The sequence below is a fragment of the Macaca mulatta genome, chromosome 2, assembly GCF_049350105.2.
Source record: "Macaca mulatta isolate MMU2019108-1 chromosome 2, T2T-MMU8v2.0, whole genome shotgun sequence".
Lineage (NCBI taxonomy): Eukaryota > Metazoa > Chordata > Mammalia > Primates > Cercopithecidae > Macaca > Macaca mulatta.
In genome coordinates this window covers 88,980,091-88,989,171 of record NC_133407.1, presented here as the reverse complement: position 1 = coordinate 88,989,171, position 9,081 = coordinate 88,980,091, and positions in this window count along the sequence as shown.

The window sequence follows — 9,081 nt, the reverse complement described above, 5'->3', positions numbered from 1 at the left end:
TATGACCCATTGGGCAGACAATTTATATTTTAGGAACTAAGACCAGTGGGGTGGAATCTATACCAAAAAAGGTATCACAATCCTATTTTTTTTTTTAAAAACTTTCTAACATACTAATCTAATGTCAGAACGAGCTGCCTTAAGAGATGCTATGCTGCCAGAAAGCTCTAAAGCATAGGTTGGATGGCCACGGGGCCGGGCTACTTTGGAGAAAACAAGCACTGCCGGAGCACCTCAAATAGACTGTTGCATTAAAAAATCTAGTCACATTGAACGTCACAGTCAGAAATCAGACTTTTAAAAACAGGATCAGCTTCCAGGATCTCTCACATTCAATATAGGGGATTTTGAAAAATCTACACATTACTGAAACAAGACCTTTTCCGTAAGCTTTTATTGGTTTAATTTACATACACTTGCTGGACCGGGTCAATTATCTGATTTTCCAACTTGGGTCCACGAGGAACAGTGCTTCCCCGTAGAGAGGGGGGAATAGCTAAAACTCCTAGCACAATGAAGAGCTGCCATTTGGGATGGCCTAGAGTCATCAGGTAATTCAGTTAAGTTTAATATGACATAAAACTTGTTGAAATACTTTAGTGTGTTGGGAATAAACTGAAGTTGGACAGATTTGTTGTTGAAGTAAATGAAGTCTGATAAATCAAGAGTCGGTTAGCGGTAAGTTCATTCTACTTCTTAAATGATGTTGGTTAACTTGGAGTGTGCATTAGAATCTTTCATGCCTTGTCCTACCCATTGACCAATATGGTAGCACAAGGTAAGTGTGTTTCTTTTCATATGCTTGTTTGGTTTTGTGTCATAGATAATGTGGGAGGCGGTTGTCACTGGCATGTGGTATATTTACTGTAGAGCACATGCTGGTTAAAGAATTTTAAATGCAAGGTATAAATAATAAATTTTCATTTTCAAACTCCCAACCAAGTCCTTAGTGGTATCTACTGTTAACAACTTGACATAAGTCCTTCTAAACATTTTCATTACATACTTTAAACAGAAAAATACAGATGAGATCGTAATCATTGAATTCAGAAACTCACTTTTTCACAGAAATTATCAGGGAACATTGTCCTTTCCACTATGTATAAGTATTTCCCTAAGTATAAGTATTTCACTAAGTATAAGTATTATACTACAGTATAAGTATTTCCCTATACTGTAGATGCAGAATATACTGTATGGTTTAATAGAGCATGAATTCTGCCTGACTACCTGGGATGAATCCAGACTAGCTGCTTAGCCTAAGGAGTTGCTGTCCTAGTTTTCTTGTCTGTAAAATGGGGATAATGATAGTTACTTATGTCATTGATGGGCTATGAGGATTACAAAGTTAGTATATCTGAAGCCCTTAGAGAATGGTGCCTGGTTGTATAAAGCACAGTATGTATTACCAAACATTTTTATTTCTAATGGTCAGATTTTATTGTACACCAAGATTTAGCCCCCTATAATGTAAATTTACTTTTTCACCGTTTACTATTACAAACAATGGAGCAATAAAATATTCATATTTACAGGACAAATACAACAGTCAATTCTGATGTACACCATTTAATACACACTTCAAAGATTCTTTAAAACTCACTTGCCTTGGCCGGGCATGGTGGCTCACGCCTGTAATCCCAGCAATTTGGGAAGCCGAGGTGGGTGGAGTACGAGGTCAAGAGTTCGAGACCAGCCTGACCAACATGATGAAACCCCGTCTCTACTGAAAATACAAAAATTAGCCAGGCTTGGTGGTGCCTGCCTGTAATTCCAGCTTCTCAGGAGGCGGAGGCAGGAGAATCACTTGACCCCGGGACATGGAGGTTGCAGTGAGCCGAGATTGCACCATTGCACTCCAGCCTGGGTGACAGAGCGAGACTGTCTCAAAAACAACAACAACAAAAAACAAACCTTGCCTTCCAGCCATTTTCTAGCACTAACAACATATTATTTCAAGAGGATCCACTTAAGAATTTATAGAAGGGAGATTTTCTCTGAAGAATGCTTTGTATATTTACAGGAAAGAGAGTAGACCTGTAAGTAACAATCTGGGTTATGGGTTAGCAGAAAACAACTAAATTTTTAAGCCTATCTTCTTTAGCATTTAATGACTAAATACTAATGATGTGATGAAGATTTTGTTAAACATGGATGAAAATTTTTCGACTGTAGATTACGCACAATGTACAGGCTAAATCCAATTATAAACACTATGGGACTACCAGACTTTTAATAGCACATGTTAATATTGCTGGAAGCCAGATTGCTGGTCTGTTTGCTAAATTAGCAGACATTTGAATTTTTTTGTAGGGCTTTTTAAATTTTAAGACCACTTTCACCCATTTTGCCTTTCCGAGTCCTGAGTCCTCTTTTTTTTTGATTCAGCAAATATTTGTTGAGTAATGTTTTCTAAGAAGTGTGTCTGGCACTGGATGTATGGTAGTGAGGAAGAAAAAGGCTCTCTTCTTGTGAAATGTAACTACAACAGAAGATAGTTTATTAAGCGCTGCATCAAAAAGAATTGAGTTGAAGCCCGTTGGGCGCCGTGGCTCACGCTTATAATCCCAGGCCTAGCATGAGGCTGGCGGATCACCTTGGGTCAGGAGTTCGAGATCAGCCTGACCGACATGGAGAAACCCCATCTCTACTAAAAGTACAGAATTAGCTGGGCATGGTGGTGCATTTCTGTAATCCCAGCAGGATAGCTTGAACCTGAGGGGCGGAGGTTGCGGTGAGCCGAGATCACGCCATTGCACTCCAGCCTGGGCAACAAGAGCAACACTCCGTTTCAAAAAAAAAAAAGAATGGGTTGAAGCATCTGAAGTTACTTTTTTCTGAGCCAGAAACTGCCAAACACAGTTTCAAATGGTTCAACCTAATCCCAGGTACTGTGTTTGCAAATGGCACGGGGTACCTAACAACTTGAGTTTTGATCCCTCACTCTATATCCCACAACACCCTCTTTGTGATCCACATTACAGTTGTAATTACATGTTTTATGTCTGTCTGCTAGTGGTCACTATTATAATTTTAATTAGTATGTATTTACATCTTCAGTTACTACTTTAAGCAGTGTCCATTTTTTTTTTTTTAAATACTTTTAAGTTCTAGGGCACATGTGCACAATGTGCAGGTTTGTTACATATGTATACATGTGTCATGTTGGTGTACTCCACCCATTAACTCGTCATTTACATTAGGTATATCTCCTAATGCTATTTCTCCCCACTACCCCCTCCCCACAATAGGACCCGGTGTGTAATGTTCCCCTTCCTGTGTCAAAGTGATCTCATTGTTCAATTCCCACCAATGAGTGAGAACATGCGGTATTTGGTTTTCTGTTCTTGCAATAGTTTGTTGAGAATGATGGTTTCCAGCTGCATCCATGTCCCTACAAAGGACATGAGCTCATCTTTTTTTATGGCTGCATAGTATTCCATGGTGTATATGTGCCACATTTTCTTAATCCAGTCTGTCACTGATGGACATTTGGGTTGATTCCAATTCTTTGCTATTGTGAATAGTACCGCAATAAACATGTGTCTTTATAGCAGCATGACTTATAATCCTTTGGGTATATCCCCAGTAATGGGATGACTGGGTCAAATGGTATTTCTAGTTCTAGGTCCTTGAGGAATCGCCACACTGTTTTCCACAATGGTTGAACTAGTTTACAGTCCCACCAACAGTGTAAGTGTACCTATTTCTCCACATCCTCTCCAGCACCTGTTGTTTCCTGATTTTTTAATGATTGCTATTCTAACTGGCATGAGAGCGTATCTCATTGTGGTTTTGATTTGCATCTCTCTGATGGCGAGTGGTGATGAGCAGTTTTTGATGTGTCTGTTGGCTGCATGAATGTCTTCTTTTGAGAAGTGTCTGTTCATATCCTTTGCCCACTTTTTGATGGGGTTGTTTTTTTCTTGTAAATTTGATTGAGTTCTTTATAGGTTCTGGATATTAGCCCTTGGTCAGATGAGTAGATTGCAAAAAGTTTCTCCCATTCTGTAGGTTGCCTGTTCACTCTGATGGTAGTTTCTTTTGCTGTGTAGAAGCTCTTTAGTTTAGATCCCATTTGTCCATTTTGGCTTTTGTTGCCATTACTTTTGGTGTTTTAGACATGAAGTCCTTGCCCATGCCTATGTCCTGAATGGTATTACCTAGGTTTTCTTCTAGGGTTTTTATGGTTTTAGGTCTAACATTTAAGTCTCTAATCCATCTTGAATTAATTTACATATAAGGAGTAAGGAAAGGATCCAGTTTCAGCTTTCTACTTATGGCTAGCCAATTTTCCCAGCACCATTTATTAAATAGGGAATCCTTTCCCCATTTCTTGTTTTTGTCAGGTTTGTCAAAGATCACATGGTTGTAGATATGTAGTATTATTTCTGAGGGCTCTGTTCTGTTCCATTGGTCTATATCTCTGTTTTGGTACCAGTACCATGCTGTTTTGGTTACTGTGGCCTTGTAGTATAGTTTGAAGTTAGGTAGCATGATGCCTCCAGCTTTGTTCTTTTGGCTTAGGATTGTCTTGGCAATGCGGGCTCTTTTTTGGTTCCATATGAGCTTTAAAGCAGTTTTTTTCCAATTCTGTGAAGAAAGTCATTGGTAGCTTAATGGGGAAGGCATTGAATCTATAAATTACCTTGGGCAGTATGGCCATTTTCACAATATTGATTCTTCCTATCCATGAGCGTGGTATGTTCTTCCATTTGTTTGTGTCCTTTTTTATTTCACTGAGCAGTGGTTTGTAGTTCTCCTTGAAGAGGTCCTTTACATCCCTTGTAAGTTGGATTCCTAGGTATTTTATTCTCTTTGAAGCTATTGTGAGTGGGAGTTCATTCATGATTTGGCTCTCTGTTTGTCTGTTACTGCTGTATAAGAATGCTTGTGATTTTGCACATTGATTTTGTATCCTGAGACTTTGCTGAAGTTGCTTATCAGCTTAAGGAGATTTTGGGCTGAGACAATGGGGTTTTCTAAATATACAATCATGTCATCTGCAAACAGGGACAATTTGACTTCTTCTTTTCCTAACTGAATACCCTTTATTTGTTTCTCTTGCCTGATTGCCCTAGCCAGAACTTCCAACACTATGTTGAATAGGAGTGGTGAGAAAGGGCATCCCTGTCTTGTGCCAGTTTTCAAAGGGAATGCTTCCAGTTTTTGCCCATTCAGTATGATATTGGCTGTGGGTTTGTCATAAATAGCTCTTATTATTTTGAGATACGTTCCATCAATACTGAATTTATTGAGAGGTTTTAGCATGAAGGGCTGTTGAATTTTGTCAAAGGCCTTTTCTGCATCTAGTGAGATAATCATGTGTTTTTTGTCTTTGGTTCTGTTTATATGCTGGATTATGTTTATTGATTTGCGTATGTTGAACCAGCCTTGCATCCCAGGGATGAAACCCACTTGATCATGGTGGATAAGCTTTTTGATGTACTGCTGGATTCAGTTTGCCAGTATTTTACTGAGGATTTTTGCATCGATGTTCATCAGGGATATTGGTCTAAAATTCTCTTTTTTTGTTGTATCTCTACCAGGCTTTGGTATCAGAATGATGTTGGCCTCGTAAAATGAGTTAGGGAGGATTCCCTCTTTTTCTATTGATTGGAGTAATTTCAGAAGGAATGGTACCAACTCCTCCTTGTACCTCTGGTAGAATTCAGCTGTGAATCCATCTGGTCCTAGACTTGTTTTGGTTGGTAGGCTATTAATTATTGCCTCAATTTCAGAGCCTGCTATTGGTCTATTCAGGGATTCAACTTCTTCCTGGTTTAGTCTTGGGAGAGTGTAAGTGTCCAGGCAATTATCCATTTCTTCTAGGTTTTCTCGTTTATTTGTGTAGAGGTGATTATAGTATTCTCTGATGGTAGTTTGTATTTCTGTGGGGTCAGTGGTGACATCCCCTTTATCATTTTTTATTGCGTCTATTTGATTCTTCTCTCTTCTTTATTAGTCTTGCTAGCATTCTATCAATTTTGTTGATCTTTTCAAAAAACCAACTCCTGGATTCATTTTTGGAGGGTTTTTTGTGTCTCTATCTCCTTCAGTTCTGCTCTGATCTTAGTTATTTCTTGCCTTCTGCTAGCTTCTGAATGTGTTTGCTCTTGCTTCTCTAGTTCTTTTAATTGTGATGTTAAGGTGTCAATTTTAGATCTTTCCAGCTTTCTCTTGCGGGCATTTAGTGCTGTAAATTTCCCTCTACACACTGCTTTAAGTGTGTCCCAGAGATTCTGGTATGTCGTATCTTTGTTCTCATTGGTTTCAAAGAACATCTTTATTTCTGCCTTCATTTCGTTATGTACCCAGTAGTCATTCAGGAGCAGGTTGTTCAGTTTCCATGTAGTTGAGCGGTTTTGATTGTCTTAGTCCTGAGTTCTAGTTTGATTGCACTGTGGTCTGAGAGACAGCTTGTTATAATTTCTGTTCTTTTACATTTGCTGAGGAGTGCTTTACTTCCAATTATGTGGTCAATTTTGGAATAAGTGTGATGTGCTGAGAAGAATGTATATTCTGTTGCTTTGGGGTGGAGAGTTCTGTAGATGTCTGTTAGGTCCGCTTGGTACAGAGTTGAGTTCAATTCCTGGATATCCTTGTTAACTTTCTGTCTCATTGATCTGTCTAATGTTGACAGTGGGGTGTTAAAGTCTCCCGTTATTATTGTATGGGAGTCTCTTTGTAAGTCTCTAAGGACATGCTTTATGAATCTGGGTGCTCCTGTATTGGCTGCGTATATATTTAGGATAATTAGCTCTTCCTGATGAATTGATCCCTTTACCATTATGTAATGTCTTTGTCTCTTTTGATCTTTGATGGTTTAAAGTCTGTTTTATCAGAGACTAGGATTGCAACCCCTGCTTTTTTTTGTTCTCCATTTGCTTGGTAGATCTTCCATCCCTTTATTTTGAGCCTATGTGTGGCTCTGCATGTGAGATGGGTGTCCTGAGTGCAGCAAACTGATGGGTCTTGACTTTATCCAATTTGTCAGTGTGTGTCTTTTAATTGGACCATTTAGTACATTTACATTTAAGGTTAATATTGTTATGTGTGAACTTGATCCTGTCATTATGATACTAGCTGGTTATTTTGCTCGTTAGTTGATGCAGTTTCTTCCTAGCATCGATGGACTTTACATTTTGACATGTTTTTGCAATGGTTGGTACCTGTTGTTTCTTTCCATGTTTAGTGCTTCCTTCAGGGTCTCTTGTAGGGCAGGCCTGGTGGTGACAAAATCTCTAACCATCTGCTTGTCTGTAAAGGATTTTATTTCTCCTTCACTTATGAAACTTAGTTTGGCTGGATATGAAATTCTGGGTTTAAAATTATTTTCTTTAAGAATGTTGAATATTGGCCCCCACTCTTCTCTGGCTTATAGAGTTTCTGCCGAGAGATCTGCTGTTAGTCTGATGAGCTTCCCTTTGTGGGTAACACGACCTTTCTCTCTGGCTGCCCTTAACATTTTTTCCTTCATTTCAAGTTTGGTGAATCTGACAATTAAGTGTCTTGGAGTTGCTCTTCTCGAGGAGTATCTTTGTGGCGTTCTCTGTATTTCCTGAATTTGAATGTTGGTCTGCCTTACTACTTTGGGGAAGTTCTCCTGGATGATATCCTGAAGAGTGTTTTCCAACTTGGTTCCATTTTCCCCGTCACTTTCAGGCACACCAATCAGACATAGATTTGGTCTTTTCACATAATCCCATATTTCTTGGAGGCTTTGTTCATTTCTCTTTACTCTTTTTTCTCTACACTTGTCGCTTCATTTCATTCATTTGATCTTCAATCACTGATACTCTTTCTTCCAGTTGATTGAGTCGGTTACTGAAGCTTGTGCATTTTTCACGTAGTTCTCGTGTTATAGATTTCATCTCTATCAGTTCTTTTAAAGACTTCTCTACATTGGTTATACTAGTTAGCCATTCATCAAATCTTTTTTAAGGTTTTTAATATCTTTACATAGTTCCTCCTTTAGCTCTGAGAAGTTCGATCAACTGAAGACTTCTTCTCTCAACTCGTCAAAGTCATTCTCCGTCCAGCTTTGTTCCGTTGCTGGTGATGAGCTGCGTTCCTTTGGAGGGGACGATGAACTCTGATTTTTTGAATTTCCAGCTTTTCTGCACTGCTGTTTCCCCATCTTTGTGGTTTTATCTGCCTTTGGTCTTTGATGATGGTGACGTACTGATGGGGTTTTGGTGTGGATGTCCTTTCTGTTTGTTAGTTTTCCTTCTAACAGTCAGGACCCTCAGCTGCAGGTCTGTTAGAGTTTGCTTGAGGTCTACTCCAGACCCTGTTTACCTGGGTATCAGCAGCGGAGGCTGCAGAAGATAGAATATTGCTGAACAGTGAGTGTTGCTGTCTGATTCTTGCTCTGGAAGCTTCGTCTCGGGTGTACCCAGCCGTGTGAGGTGTCGGTCTGCACCTAGTGGAGGGTGTCTCCCAGTTTGGCTACTCAGGGGTCAGGGACCCACTTGAGCAGGCAGTCTGTCCGTTCTCAGATCTCAACCTCTGTGCTGGGAGATCCACTGCTCTCTTCAAAGCTGTCAGTCAGGGACATTTACCTCTGCTGAGGTATGCCCTGTCCCCGGAGATGGAGTCTACAGAGGCAGGCAGGCCTGCTTGAGCTGTGGTGGGCTCCACCCAATTCGAGCTTCCCTGTGGCTTTGTTTACCTACTTAAGCCTCAGCAATGGCCGGCACCCCTCCCCCGGCCTCGCTGCCGCCTTGTAGTTAGATCTCAGACTGTTGTGCTAGCAATGAGGGAGGCTCCGTGGGCGTGTGACCCTCGGGGCCAGGTGTGGGATATAATCTCCTGGTGTGCTGTTTGCTAAGACCCTTGGTAAAGCGCAGTATTAGGGTGGGAGTCACCCGATTTTCCAGGTGCTGTGTGTCTCAATTTCCTTTGGCTAGGAAATAGAATTCCCTTCCCCCTTGCCCTTTCCAGGTGAGGTGATGCCTCGCCCTGCTTCAGCTCTTGCTGGTCAGGCTGCCCCCCCGGAACAGCACCAAGTATCCAACATGACCCAGTGAGATGAACCTGATACCTTGGTTGGAAATGCAGAAATCACCTGTCTTCTGT